Here is a 13,323-nt window from a genome sequence, read left to right on the forward strand (position 1 = left end):
ATATTGGAAGGTATGTATAATGTTTCTGTATTTCCACGTAGAGTAACCAATCGCCAAAACCCTAGAATAAAACGTAAAAAAAAAATAGTGAATGAATATAAGCGGAGGCAGAAAATATTTATTTATATAGAAAACGATTCCGGGTTTATGTGTTTCCTTATTTATTTGTTCATTATTGATGTGATCAACTATTTCGTTATAATTAGCATAAACATGGGCTTGTGATCACTTTTCTCTAGATCTGACCCACAATTGGTTAAAAAAATTGATTTAGAATGAGAGAAATTTAGAAAAAAAAAACACAATTAAATTAGTCTAAGATTTGAACTTGCTACATATGACATAAGAATTCAGATCACTAACCATTGTAGTTTGTGTTATTTTTTTGTTAACCAATCAGCAATTAAATAAATATTTTTATTGTCGACAAAAAAATGGTATTATTCCATATATTTTCTATGGGCTCTACTTCATGTTTTGTTGTGTATTAATTATGAAATATTTCCTTTTAATCAGATTTTCTTTTTAATTGCAGAATAATCAGTTGACCAATCAGAATTGAGTATTTTCATTAATGGCATAAGTGTAATTTAACACCTTCCACCAAAACGACAGAAAAAATAATAATAATTAATTTATATCAACCAATCAGAACATAACATCAGCTGACCAATCAGAACATAAGGAATTCATTAATCAAAACGACACAAAAATTTGTGCGTTAAACCACAGCCCGATTCACTTCTTAAATACTATAATAGATTGTATTCATCAAAATTGTGACGTCTTTGGAAAGTGATTATGCCATAGATTACAAGAACTTTAAAAATATAACTAGGCAAAAAAAATGAAAACATGTTAATCTACTAAATCTAGTTGAAATGTTTAATAAATGTTTTAGGAAACTCTTTCACCTTTTTTTATGTAGTTTAATGTACTGGATATAGTTATCAAATTAAACTCTTTCATCTTTTTTTTTCCTGATATTCTACTATTCACCTGATATAAAATCCAAGTTCCTAAATTTTTGTTATCAAACTAGAAAAATATACTAAAAGTATCACTTCGGCTACACAAAGTATTAGCCAACATTAGTCAAAGTATGTTAATTGTTATATCCACACCACATTTGTTATATCACTATCCAATTTTTGTTTTGATCATTCTCAACAGTTTGTTATGCATAATTTATTTGTTCCACATGAAGTATATTTGTCCGTATGATCTGCGTGATATACTTATAAGTAGCATCATACAAGTTTTAATTTTTGAATTCATATAGCTACAATTGTTTTCAAAAAAATTATTAAAAACAAGTAATTTATAACGACTTGAACAAGAATCTCATAACAATTTGAACAAGAATTTCATAATGATTCATCTGAGCTCATAACGCTCTACAACAACCTCGAATAAAGCATAAAGAAGATACAAAATATCTCATCCTCTATTTATATCTCCTGATCTTGAACACTTCTCTTTCTCTTCATTTAATCCAGCTCCTCACTTGTCAGTTCATCTCCTTCACTTTGTTTGACTTGATTGTTCTGATCATTGACTTTCTTCCTTCTCACATACACATGATGCAACTTATCAATCATTAAGAGCAAGCTTGCCCTCAAACTTGTGGTGTGAAAATTGCTTGCAAAATTCTTGTGAATTAACCCAAATATCATCATGTGATCGAGCTCTTTTCCAATGAATCAACCATTCCACATCTCCGGTAGGTATATAACGAGTTTCTAACACGTCTTCCGGTTCTAACACCTGCTCATCAAAGTCAAAACTTGTAGAAGGAAGAGGCTGAACTGTGTGATCCTTACCCACCACAGCCTTGAGTTGGGAAACATAAAATACCAGATGGGTTTTAGATTCCACAGGTAATTTCAAGCGACAAGCCGCATTTCCTATCTTTTCCACTATCTTGTAAGGACCAAAATATTTGGGCAGCCAACTTTTGACAGAATTTACGCACTATTGTTTGTTGTCTGTACGGTTTTAGCTTCAAAAATACTCAATCATTAATTGTAAACACCACATCACGCCTATGTTTACTTGCACTAGTTTACATGATTTGTTGAGCCTTCTCCAAATGCAGCTTGATATAACATAATATCTCATCTCGTTCTTTCAACAATATCTCCAAATCAAAGTTAGACGTCGAGCCAGTCTCAAAACGTACAATAGACAGTGGTGCTCGACCGTAAACCACCTTAAATGGAGAATCTTTCAGAGCGGTACGGTAAGAGGTATTATACCATAACTCTGCCCAGAAAAGAATTTCAAACCATGTTCGAGGTCGTCATGAAGCGAAGCATCTGAGGTAGGTTATGAGGAAACGATTTAACACCTCTGTTTGACCATCCGTTTGCGGATGAAATACAGTGTTGTACTTGAATTTAGTCTCTGCAGCACGAAACAGCTCCTTCCAGAAACTACTTAAGAACACATGATCTATGTCTGACACAATCGATTGTGGAAAGCCATAAAGTTTGACAATCTTGGTCATGAACTTATGCGCCACATCAGAAGCCGTAAATGGATGTTTGAGCCCCACAAAGTGATCATACTTACTCAATCTATCTACTACCACCATAATCACATTCATTCCTTGTGATGAAGGAAGGCCTTCAATGAAATCCATGGACAACTCATCCCATACTCTTGCTGGAATTGGCAGTGGTTGCAGCAACCCTGCAAGAGATAGAGTGGAATACTTGAGTGTTTGGAAAATTTCACATTCTGCAACATACTTCTAGACCCTTTGGTATAAGCCTTCCCAATGAAATGTTGATTGAAACCTTTTAATTGTCTTCAACACACCCGAATGTCCTCCTACATATCCATCATGAAATTCCTGAAGAATAAGTGGAATGAAGATTGTTGATACCGAGTATCACACAAGATTTTTATTGATTTTATAGCTGAATTCAATTTGAGCTGCCTACGTACCCTAAAGTAGGGATCAAGCCATTTGTAGTTCATATTACAAAGGGAATAATAAGAAGAATGTGTTCTAGGTTTTCTGTGGAGTTGTCGATGTTGAATTCTCCTCGTCTCAATGTAGAGCTCTTGTATTTATAGGTGTTAAAGCAGGTCGCTTTTCTTTTTCTTTCTGAACTTGATATTGCAGATTTCCTTATTTCCCGGAGTAGATAAGAACAACTTCCTTTTTTTTTCGGGGAATTATATTCTAGGAATTTCTTTTTTGCAGATAAAATTAGGAAATATTCCGCGAAAATCAGATATTCGGCTTTAGAAGTCTGGAGGCTGTTAATGGGTCGAGTATTCTTCGGATATGAACCATCGTAAATCGGGATCAATTGGGCCGATCTTAGTTTATATCGGGCTAAATCGGAGGTGCGGAGTACACCACCAACAAAGATTGATGTTTTTGGAATAACCAATCGGCGTTTGTACCATAGCTTACCATCAACCAACTTGTAATTCGGATTCACTGATTTACCCGCTGAAATATTGTTCATGATCTCTTGAATATTCAAGTCACCCTCAATTTCTCGATACAAATCTTGCAACTGTATAATTGCTGGAATCGTTAGTGCTAGCAGCACTGAACACATTGATGTATTAGTACCCATTTTAATCCTCGACAGTCCATCTACAGCCTTGTTTTCACAACCCAGTTTGTAAAAATTCTCGAATTCAAATCCCAAAAGTATGGTCAGCCATTTCTGGTACTCCATGTTTACTTCCTTTTATTTCAGTAAAAACTTCAAACTCCTCTGATCGGTATGTACCACAAATATTCAGCCTAACAAATAGTGTCTCCACTTTGAACAGCCATCACAATCGCCATTAATTCACGTTCGTATGCTGGTTTTAGTTGTTCTCTTGCTGTTAACCCATGACTGAAAAATGATATGGGTCGACGATCTTGCATCAATATCTCTCCCAAACCAAACCCTGAGGCATCCGACTCGATGATAAACACCTTCTCAAAATCCGGTAAGGCTACTATAGGTGCTGAAACCATAGCTTCTTTAAGGTTATCAAATGCTTGTTGTGCTTATTCTGACCAGGAAAATTGATCCTTTTTTAGCAACTCCATCAATGGTTTAACTATACTTCCATAATTCCTCACAAAACGCATATAATATCTTGTTAACCTGATAAATCCACACAACTGTTTCACTGTTTTTGGTGTCGGCTACTGCTTCATTGTTGTTGTTTTAGTTGCATCTGTAGCTACTCCATCCTTTGAGATAAAATGACCTAAGTATTCAACTTGAGTTTGGCCAAATAAACATTTTTTCTGATTAGAAAACAGTTGTTGTTCTTCAAACACTTTCAGTACAGTCTTGAGATGTTCAACATGATCAGATAAACTCTAGCTGAAGACCAAAACATCATCGAAAAATACTAGTACGAAGTCTCGCAACAAGTTATTGAAAATTGAGATCATAAGGGCTTGAAACGTGGCAGGTGCATTTGTTAGCCCAAAAGGCATAACCAGACACTCATAGTGTCTTTCTATGGTTCGAAAATCTATCTTTTCGATATCAGATTCCTTCATTCTTATTTGATAGTATCCAGAGCAAATGTCCAATTTCGAAAATACAGTAGCTCCATTGAGCTCGTCCAGTAACTGACTGATGACTGGAATTGGAAATCGATCTGGAACCGTAGTTTTGTTTAATGCTCTATAATCTATGAAGAATCTCCAAGAAGAGTCTTTCTTTCTTACCAACAGTAAAAGACTAGAGAATGGACTCGTACTTGGTCTGATCACTCCTGAGGCTAACATATCATTCACCATTTGCTCCATCACCACCTTACTAGCATGTGGGTAACGATAAAGTCTCACTGAAATAGCTGAAACGCCTGATAGTAGATTAATAGTATGGTCTTTACCACGAAATGGAGGTAGCCTGGTTGGAAGTGAAAAAACGTTTTGAACTGATCCAACACTGAAGCAATCTCCGGTGGTATCTTTGGATTTTCTATAGATGAATCTACTGTGTTTGGTATAAGTCCTTCAACTTCCTTTTTTACCAAAGCCCTAACAGAGAATCGAGATCTCAATGATAGAGTAGGGTAATGGAGAGATGGATCACCATATAAGGTCACCCTTCTGTCTTCATGCATGAAAGACATTTCTTGTTTTTTCCAATCAATCTCACATTTTCCCAAAGTCTCTAACCATTGGACACCCAATAGAACACTGACCATACCCAATTCTAGCGAGATAAAGTCTGACGTGAAGTTAGTATCTGACAATTGAAACTTGACAGCCTGGCAAATTCACATGCCTTTGATTGCCACTCTATTGTCTAACAACACGTCCAAGCTACTGTTTGCACAAACTTTCAATCGTAGCTTGTTCACAATCTCAGAAGAAATAAAATTGTGAGATGATTCATTATCGAGCATGACTATCACCTCAGGTTTTCTAATTTTTTCATGAAGTTTGGTTGTTTTAGGAGAGTAAACGCCCAGAAACAAATTTAATGACAGTACCATCAATTCTTGAACCACCAAGACTTGTTCATCTTGTTGATCCTCGTCTTCCTCCCCCAAAACTTCCATATCATAGCCATTAATGACTGTCAATATCTTTAATTCACGGTTAGGACACTCCGGTGCATGAGATCTGGACCATTTTGCTCTACACTTAAATCATAATCCTTCTTTGCACATGACATCCAGTTGTAAATCAGAATACCACTCTCTTGGTCTCAAATCCGGTTTGAAATTCATCAGCATGTCTTTGGTTTGATTTCCAGTCATAGCACTTTGTTGACTCTTATGTTGCCCACTCCAACTGGAATTACTTCCTCTACTATCCTTTGTCGCAATGATTTTATTATTGTTGTAGGTTGATGAACTCTTAAGAGGTAATCTCATCTTAGATTGTCGATATTCAGCATTTGTAGACCCCTCTAACACCTTACAGAAAGTGCTTGTTTCCATTCTTAATTAATGTTGCTACAATATGTGCTTGTAACCCTTGAGGTTCTTTCAAACGAATCACCTATTGCATTTCTTGGCTTAATCCTTTGTAGAAGATCTTGATGAGGTATCGATCATCTAATCCGGAAACAAGGCCAGAAAGCTCTTCAAATTCAGAAACATAGTCACTCACCGACCCCGTATGTTTGATGGAGAGTAATCTATTCTCTGATTCTTCATATATTGATTCTGCAAATCTCAACAGCAGCTTCTCTTTGAACTCCTTCCAATTTTTGAATCCATATCGTTGAACCTCCCAACCAAACAATTTCATGACTTTCCCCGTTAGACTCAAAGCAACCAGATCTAGTTTTTCTTCTTCAGCATATCGACCAACATAGAAGAAATGCTCAACATATGTAATCCACTCGTATGGTTGTGTACCTTCAAAGCTTGGCATCTCAATTTTTTTAAGCATACTCTCTCTATTTGCAATATTCAAATCTCAGATCGATAACCTAACGGTATTTCACTTCAGTTTTGTTTCAGTTGAGGAGATCGTACCTGAAATTGTGCCTGTAACGTCTCCGGTCTATCGGAATTTCGCGGTCCGCCATCGCTCACTCCTGAAGAAAACTTTTCCATCATGGCCAGCATCGTGTTCAATTTTCATCCATTGCTGAGATCCGTGACTCAGTCTGGGCTTTTGCTTCACATAATCTCTTCAATCCGCCGTGCAAAAACTCCACACTCTCGTAGTTCTCTCGCTGGTTTGACGATACCTTCGTCGAATTGCGAATTCATCGATGTTCTTGCAATCACTGGTTCTCTGTCTAACTGTGATGGTTCTTCCAAAGCCTGATCTTGGTCTTGTAAATGCTCTTAGACTTGTTCAGCCTCCTCACCCGATGATTGTAGGACATGTTCTGACTCCTCATCACGTAATTGGAGTCCCTTGTAGGCCTCATTATCCTTCTTCTTTGGTTTTCTACCTCGCTTGATCTTTGGACGTCCCATTACAGCTTACCTGAAACAAATGAAACCTACAGAGTTAAAGAAGTTCATTTAACTTAAAGCAGTACAAGAAAACATATCATCAAAATCAACAAAACGAGCAGAGAAAGACAAGATGAGAAATCAGTCAACAAACAGACAACAAATAATCTAATCAGACATCACAACAAAAACTTTCTACTTCATCATATTCAGACATAGATTCCTTCACAATCATTTCTCGCATCATCAGCTTCATCCAAATCAACTTCCATGTCGACAGTTGATGGCAACGGCCCAATATCTGCATTTCCATCTTGATAATCTTCCTTATTGTATCTTCTAGATGGCCCTCTCATAACAACATGCCAACTTGATGTCTCATCTTCTCTCGAGTAAAAATTTGCATTGCTTGCGATGCTATAATGAATGGATCTCGCAAGAAAGATAGTTGACTATGGTTCACATTAACCAGAGTGAATCCGTCTTCTTCTTTCACTCCATTACCCTTTACTGCCCACTGACATCTAAATAAAGTAACGTAGAAGACATTGTAGTCCAGCAATATAATATCTGTTAATCTGCCGTAGTAAGAAACTATATCCACAACTTGAGAGGTGTCTCTCGCACTAGATCTACAGATTGCCGTGGCTTCATACAAAACCCCACTATTCTGACTTTTTTTATCAACTGATATTGTCTGAAACCTCTGGCCGTTGACTATATACCCTGTGTAAGACCTTGCAGAAGAGCGTGGACCATATGCCAACCACTTCAGTGTTTCCCCGTGGTCGTCTGAATCAAGTGGTAACTACGAGAAAATAAACAGACAAGTCAAATAACAGTATGCGTTTAGACAATTACGGAAACCAAAAAAAGGAGTGTAAGTTTAAACTAGTCTTTTTTTTTAAGCCAAGATGCAAAATTCTGTGTATGCATACTCCCTAACGTTGATGCATCTCGTCTGCATCTCCCATTTGTGTCTTGTAGAAACTGCAAGTGCTCACTTGAAATAGATCATTCGCAAAACAATCAGACCATTGTTCATACATGTTAATGATAATTAATAAATCAAAAACTGATGAACTTACTCGACATATGGTTCCACTGCAGCCATATTCTGGATTACAGCTAGATGGGCTATTTTCATCTCCGTTTCAGTAAGACTAACAGAGTGCCTGCAGATAATGGACGACCTTCTAAGATGGAGTTATTCTCATTTCAGTGTTTCGAACTTGTTTCTCCGGTACTTTCGTGGTCTTCTTCAAAAATATATTGCAGAAATGAATGCATTCTTCAGCCAGATATGACTCCGCAATACACCCTTCTGGTCTTGCAGGGTTTCTAACAAAATCTTTCAGGACCTTCATATATCTGAAAAGTGTGAATCGCATTTAGAATAGCAACATAACCGTCATTATCAAAACAAACAGTATGCATTCATATTAAACTAATTACCTCTCAAATGGGTACATCCATCGAAAATGGACTGGTCCACCTAACCTGGCTTTCCTTCCTAAATGAACTGTCAAGTGCACCATTAAATCAAAAAAAACTTGGAGGGAAAAATCTTTCAAACATGCAGATAGTCTCCACAACCTCCGTTTCCAGTAACAAAATCTTTTCTTTATCAATCACTCGTTGACACAAGTGATTGAACAATGAGCACAAACAGGTAATTGTTGTTCTTGGACCTTTAGGTAATATGCCTCTGAGTGCAACCGAAAGAAGCTGCTGCATTAAGACGTGGTAGTCGTGTGATTTTAGACCTGTGACCTTGCAGTCATCTAATGAGACTCCTCTTGATATGTTTGAGCAATACCCATATGGGCCTTTGAAGTCGAAAAGTCGCCTACAAAATTTTTTCTTCTCTGTTTTGGATAAAGTCCACGGTGCTGCTGGAAGGTATGTTCTTTTTCCTTGAGATTTCGGATGCAGTTCCTTCCTAATACCAAGGTCCTCCAGGTCTTTTTGAGCTTGAAGACCATCTTTTGACTTACCACAATGCAACAACGTAGATACAATGCTTGCAGCCATCTTTCTCTCCACGTGCATAACATCTATGTTATGCCTAACCGGCAGTTCCTAACAGACAAACACAAAACAAAAGTCATACAAATGTTACTTGAAAAGATGTAATAGTCAGATGATAGTAGAACATACCTCCCAATAAGGTAACTTGAAGAATATCGACCTTTTCTTCCATCTTGTTAACTCCTCCTCATCCACGTTGTCTTCTTCCTCTTCCTCTTCCTCGGATTCACTGGAGGCATCTTTGCTATCAGATCCTGATGCAGCGCATTCAGTCCTTATTCTCTTGCCAGCAGATCGGGAATAATTTCCAAACTCATTTCTGAAATTTCGTAGGTTTCGTGAAACTTCCTGTCCATACAATATTCTTCCCCTTCTCCCATGTTCAGCTTTACCATCGAACCAATATTTCTTGGTGGCAGACCTTTTCTGTGACCCATATAGATGTGTTTTCTATTGAACTTCAACCATTTACAATCAGTATTTTTCCCATACACCGGACATCCCATTTTACCCTTTACTTTACAGCTTGCAAGATTTCCGTAGGCTGGGAAATTACTAATTGTCCAAAGCAGCATTGCCTTAAGTGTGAAAGTAGATTTACTGAATGCATCATAGGTTAACTCCCCTTCGTTCCACAGATGACTTAGATCTTCTATCAGGGGTTCTAAATAAACATCTATACTATTACCAGACTGTTTGAAGACCAGGAATCAACAACGTGAGCATGATGTTCTCCTTCTTCATGCATAAGTCAGGTGGTGAATTGTAATTTACTAACAAAACAGGCCAGCAGCTATACCTTGTATTATTCATGTTAAATGGGTTAAACCCATCAGTAGAAAGTCCAAGCCTTAAGTTCCTATCTTCGGCTGCAAAGGAAGGATATCTGTCATTCATCTGTTCCCAAGTAACTGAATCCACAGGATGCCGGAGTTTTCCATCACTACTCTTATTACTAGAATGACACCTTTAATTTGTAGCCATTTCCTCAGATCTAAACAACCTCTTCAGCCGTGGGATTAAGGGAAACTACCTTAACACTTTCTGCGGGACACATTTCTTTATCTCACCGGTGTGCATGTTGGTCTTCCATCGTGAAGCCTTGCATTTTGGACAACTCTCCAGCTTCTTGTATTTCTTTCTGAATAAGCAGCAGTCGTTGACACATGCGTGAATCTTCTGGTACCCCATATCAAAGGATTTAAAAAAATTTCTTGACATCATACAGTGAGGTGTGTAGCACGTTATCATCTGGTAACATCTCCGACACTGTCTCCAGTAGATCATTGAAGCTCTTGTTAGACCAGCCATTCTTTGTCTGGTGTCGGAACAGGGATACAATAGCTGATAGCTTGCTATGATTAACGCACTTTGGAATATAAAGGTGTCTTGGCGTCAGCAATCTTTGCCAAGAACTCGTCTTCTTTCTTGTCTTCTTCCTCTGCGATCTCAAGCAGGTCAGCCTTACCAGAAAACTCTTCATCTTGATATTCAGCAGCTTGATATAACCCATAAATTTCTTCATTCCACTGACTAGCTTTGCTATCACTTTCAACCACTGAGTTCAATTCCCCATGATGAAACCAATCAGTGCGCATCTTGTAAGCCTCATCCATTCCCTTAGTAACGAGGTGATCAACTACTACACTACCAGGGTGACGATCTATATTGCGACACTCGTTGCAAGGACATATGATCATGTCAATGTCACCCAAAGTTGCAGACACATCTCATACAAAATTTGAAGCCCCCCTCTCATATGCAGGATCAGCTCTCTGTAGTAGAATCAAGAAAAAAGAAACTATTAAACTATCCGAACCCCAACTGAAACCTAATTTACATAAGTGGATTTATTACCTGCACAGATGCACCCAAGTCTTGTCCACCATTATAATTTATAAACCTAAAGTGACCTATAGTGACATATGGAGGATATCAGAGAGAATGAAAGACCAGGCAATATTCATATCGTTAAACAAATAACTCAGATTTAGAAACAAACTCAATATAAACATCCTCAATAAATCTTTTTTAAATAGGTTACAAAAATATGTCTAACACATATCCGCATATTTAAAATCAATCAATCATAAATCACCAATCCAAACAAACAACACCAAGATATTATACTACTTAAGGGAATCTATTTTAAGAGTCTACAAGAAGATGGTGCTAACCTGTCGGCTGATAAGATTCAAGCAAAATCTTCAAGTTTCCATTATTGTTCTCGACAATACTTGCAAAAATAAAAATTACAGCTTGAGTATCCATTATTCATAAACATGAAACACAACAATTTACAATATCTAGTTTGCAGTGTTTTAAAAACAATCTAACTGAATAGAAGTAATGCATCGGAAGTTTAGGATAATAATATAAGCACAACTATATGAAATTGCATATACATAACAACAAAAAATTAAAATTGGAAAGATGCATCACAAGTTACATAGAACTTATGAAGTTGTAATCACGAATAATCAGCAGTTCTTCCGAAATTGTTCTAAACACCTAAATCAAATCACATAAACATTTAAAACTTTGCTAAAATCGAATCACTCAAACCCTAATTTCGATTCTATCAGACAACCAAAGTAACCAGAAATCCCATTAAGATAAGCGATATGCATGAAAGAATCGATTTCAACCAGAAAAAAAAATGAATGAAAACAGCTGAGAAAAGAAGAAGACATGCCTTCGATTTGATATGGATATGGAGAGCGATGGGCAAATTTAGGGCCGACGAAAGGGTTTTCTGGTCGCGGCTAGCTTCACCGGTGTCGGCGGCGAGTTTAATTTGTGGCTGGTGAAGGGAGCTGGTCTGAGAGATTTGGGTCGGAGATCTTAGGGTTTTTCGATAGAAAGGTAAGATGAAAAGGAGAAATGAGGTTTACCCGAGAAAAGTAATATTTTGTGCTAAGTGTTTGGCGGAATAAGTGATTTTAGTTTTCCGCTTAGAGAAATAATATCATAGCGTTTATCAAATGCTATAATATATATATAATAATTACAATCACAAATTCATAGCATTTCCGCAAACCGTGCTATTACATTGTGCTATCAATGAGGACTTTTTTTTGTAGTGTATGCTAGATTCATCGAGTTTCAGCATACTAATGATAAAAAATTGATGTGAGTTCTTTGTATTTGTATTGAATCTAGAAATATTTACAAGAAAATATCAGAGTTTCATAATAACTTGAACAAGAATCTCATAACGATTCCTTTGAGCTTATAACATTCTATAACAAACTCAGATAAAACATAAAGAAGATACAAAATATATCATCCTTTATTTATATTTCCCAATCTTGAACACTTCTCCTTCTCTTCACTTAATCCAGCTCACTTTGTTTGACTTGATTGTTCTGATCATTGACGTTCTTCCTTCTCACATACAAATGATGCAATTTAGCATAATTGTGTAAAGATATTTGGATATCATTGGTTATCTATCCTTTTTTATAACTAAAACGTTTTAAACATAACTTATACAAGATCATAGTTTATAGTTTCACACTTTCGCTTTTACTGCACTATTCGTTCTCATAGTGATGGTCTTGCAAGTATCGAATGGATACGTCTATTTTCACATTGGGCAATACATAGTGTCTTACAAAACTAAACAAAACCAAGCTTTTAGTGCCTTAAAAAGGTTACTTTAATTTGTTAATTATAACCGCAAAAGCAAAAATAATTTGGCGTTTGAAACCATCATCACACTTTTCTAATGAAAGATGATACGATTTACACAAACGTCAAACTTTCGACCATAACCCATGAATTGATGTAGCAAGATGTCCAAATACTCAACGTGAAGCAATTATCATCAATTTCACTAAATTCCTGTTTTAGAAATATCATCAAACAAATCTGTTTATTAGTTTCACTAAACTCCTACCTCAACATGTTTCCTCCGGAGACATAATTAATCAGATATAAGTAATACGATTATTATTTTTTGAGTTGTGAAATTGATTTTGTTCTTTAAAAAGTTTGTTTGTTATATTCTTTTTGTTTTAAAATATAAGTCCTTTTATGATCTATTTTTTTGAATCAAAATATAAATCATTTTTGATTTGTAATGCATAATTAAAAAATATTCGAGTTTTAATCCTATTGTGGTAATGTATTAATAAAAGAGTAAAAAATTAAATAGTGTTTTTTTTAATAAAAGAATAAGAGATAAAATAAATAAATAAAATATTATGTTTTTTTAATATATGTGCAAGCACCTAAAATAACTTATATTTTGGAATAGAAGGAATATATAAAGTGTAATGGCTTGAAACAACAGATAAAGTTTGCTGTTTCAGTGCAAATTTTTACTTGTTTTTCAATTTTCTGATCAAAAATAAGTTAGTTTTTTTTATAATTTTATCCATT

General features: G+C 36.1%; 1 pseudogene; it reads right to left on the bottom strand.

The window, feature by feature from the left end:
- Positions 1–1,593: 1,593 nt before the first annotated feature.
- On the bottom strand, positions 1,594–10,637 carry LOC112084168 (annotated as a pseudogene).
- Positions 10,638–13,323: the final 2,686 nt, after the last annotated feature.

This window comes from Eutrema salsugineum, unplaced genomic scaffold (genome assembly GCF_000478725.1).
Source record: "Eutrema salsugineum unplaced genomic scaffold, Eutsalg1_0 scaffold_5, whole genome shotgun sequence".
NCBI classification, from domain to species: Eukaryota; Viridiplantae; Streptophyta; class Magnoliopsida; order Brassicales; family Brassicaceae; genus Eutrema; species Eutrema salsugineum.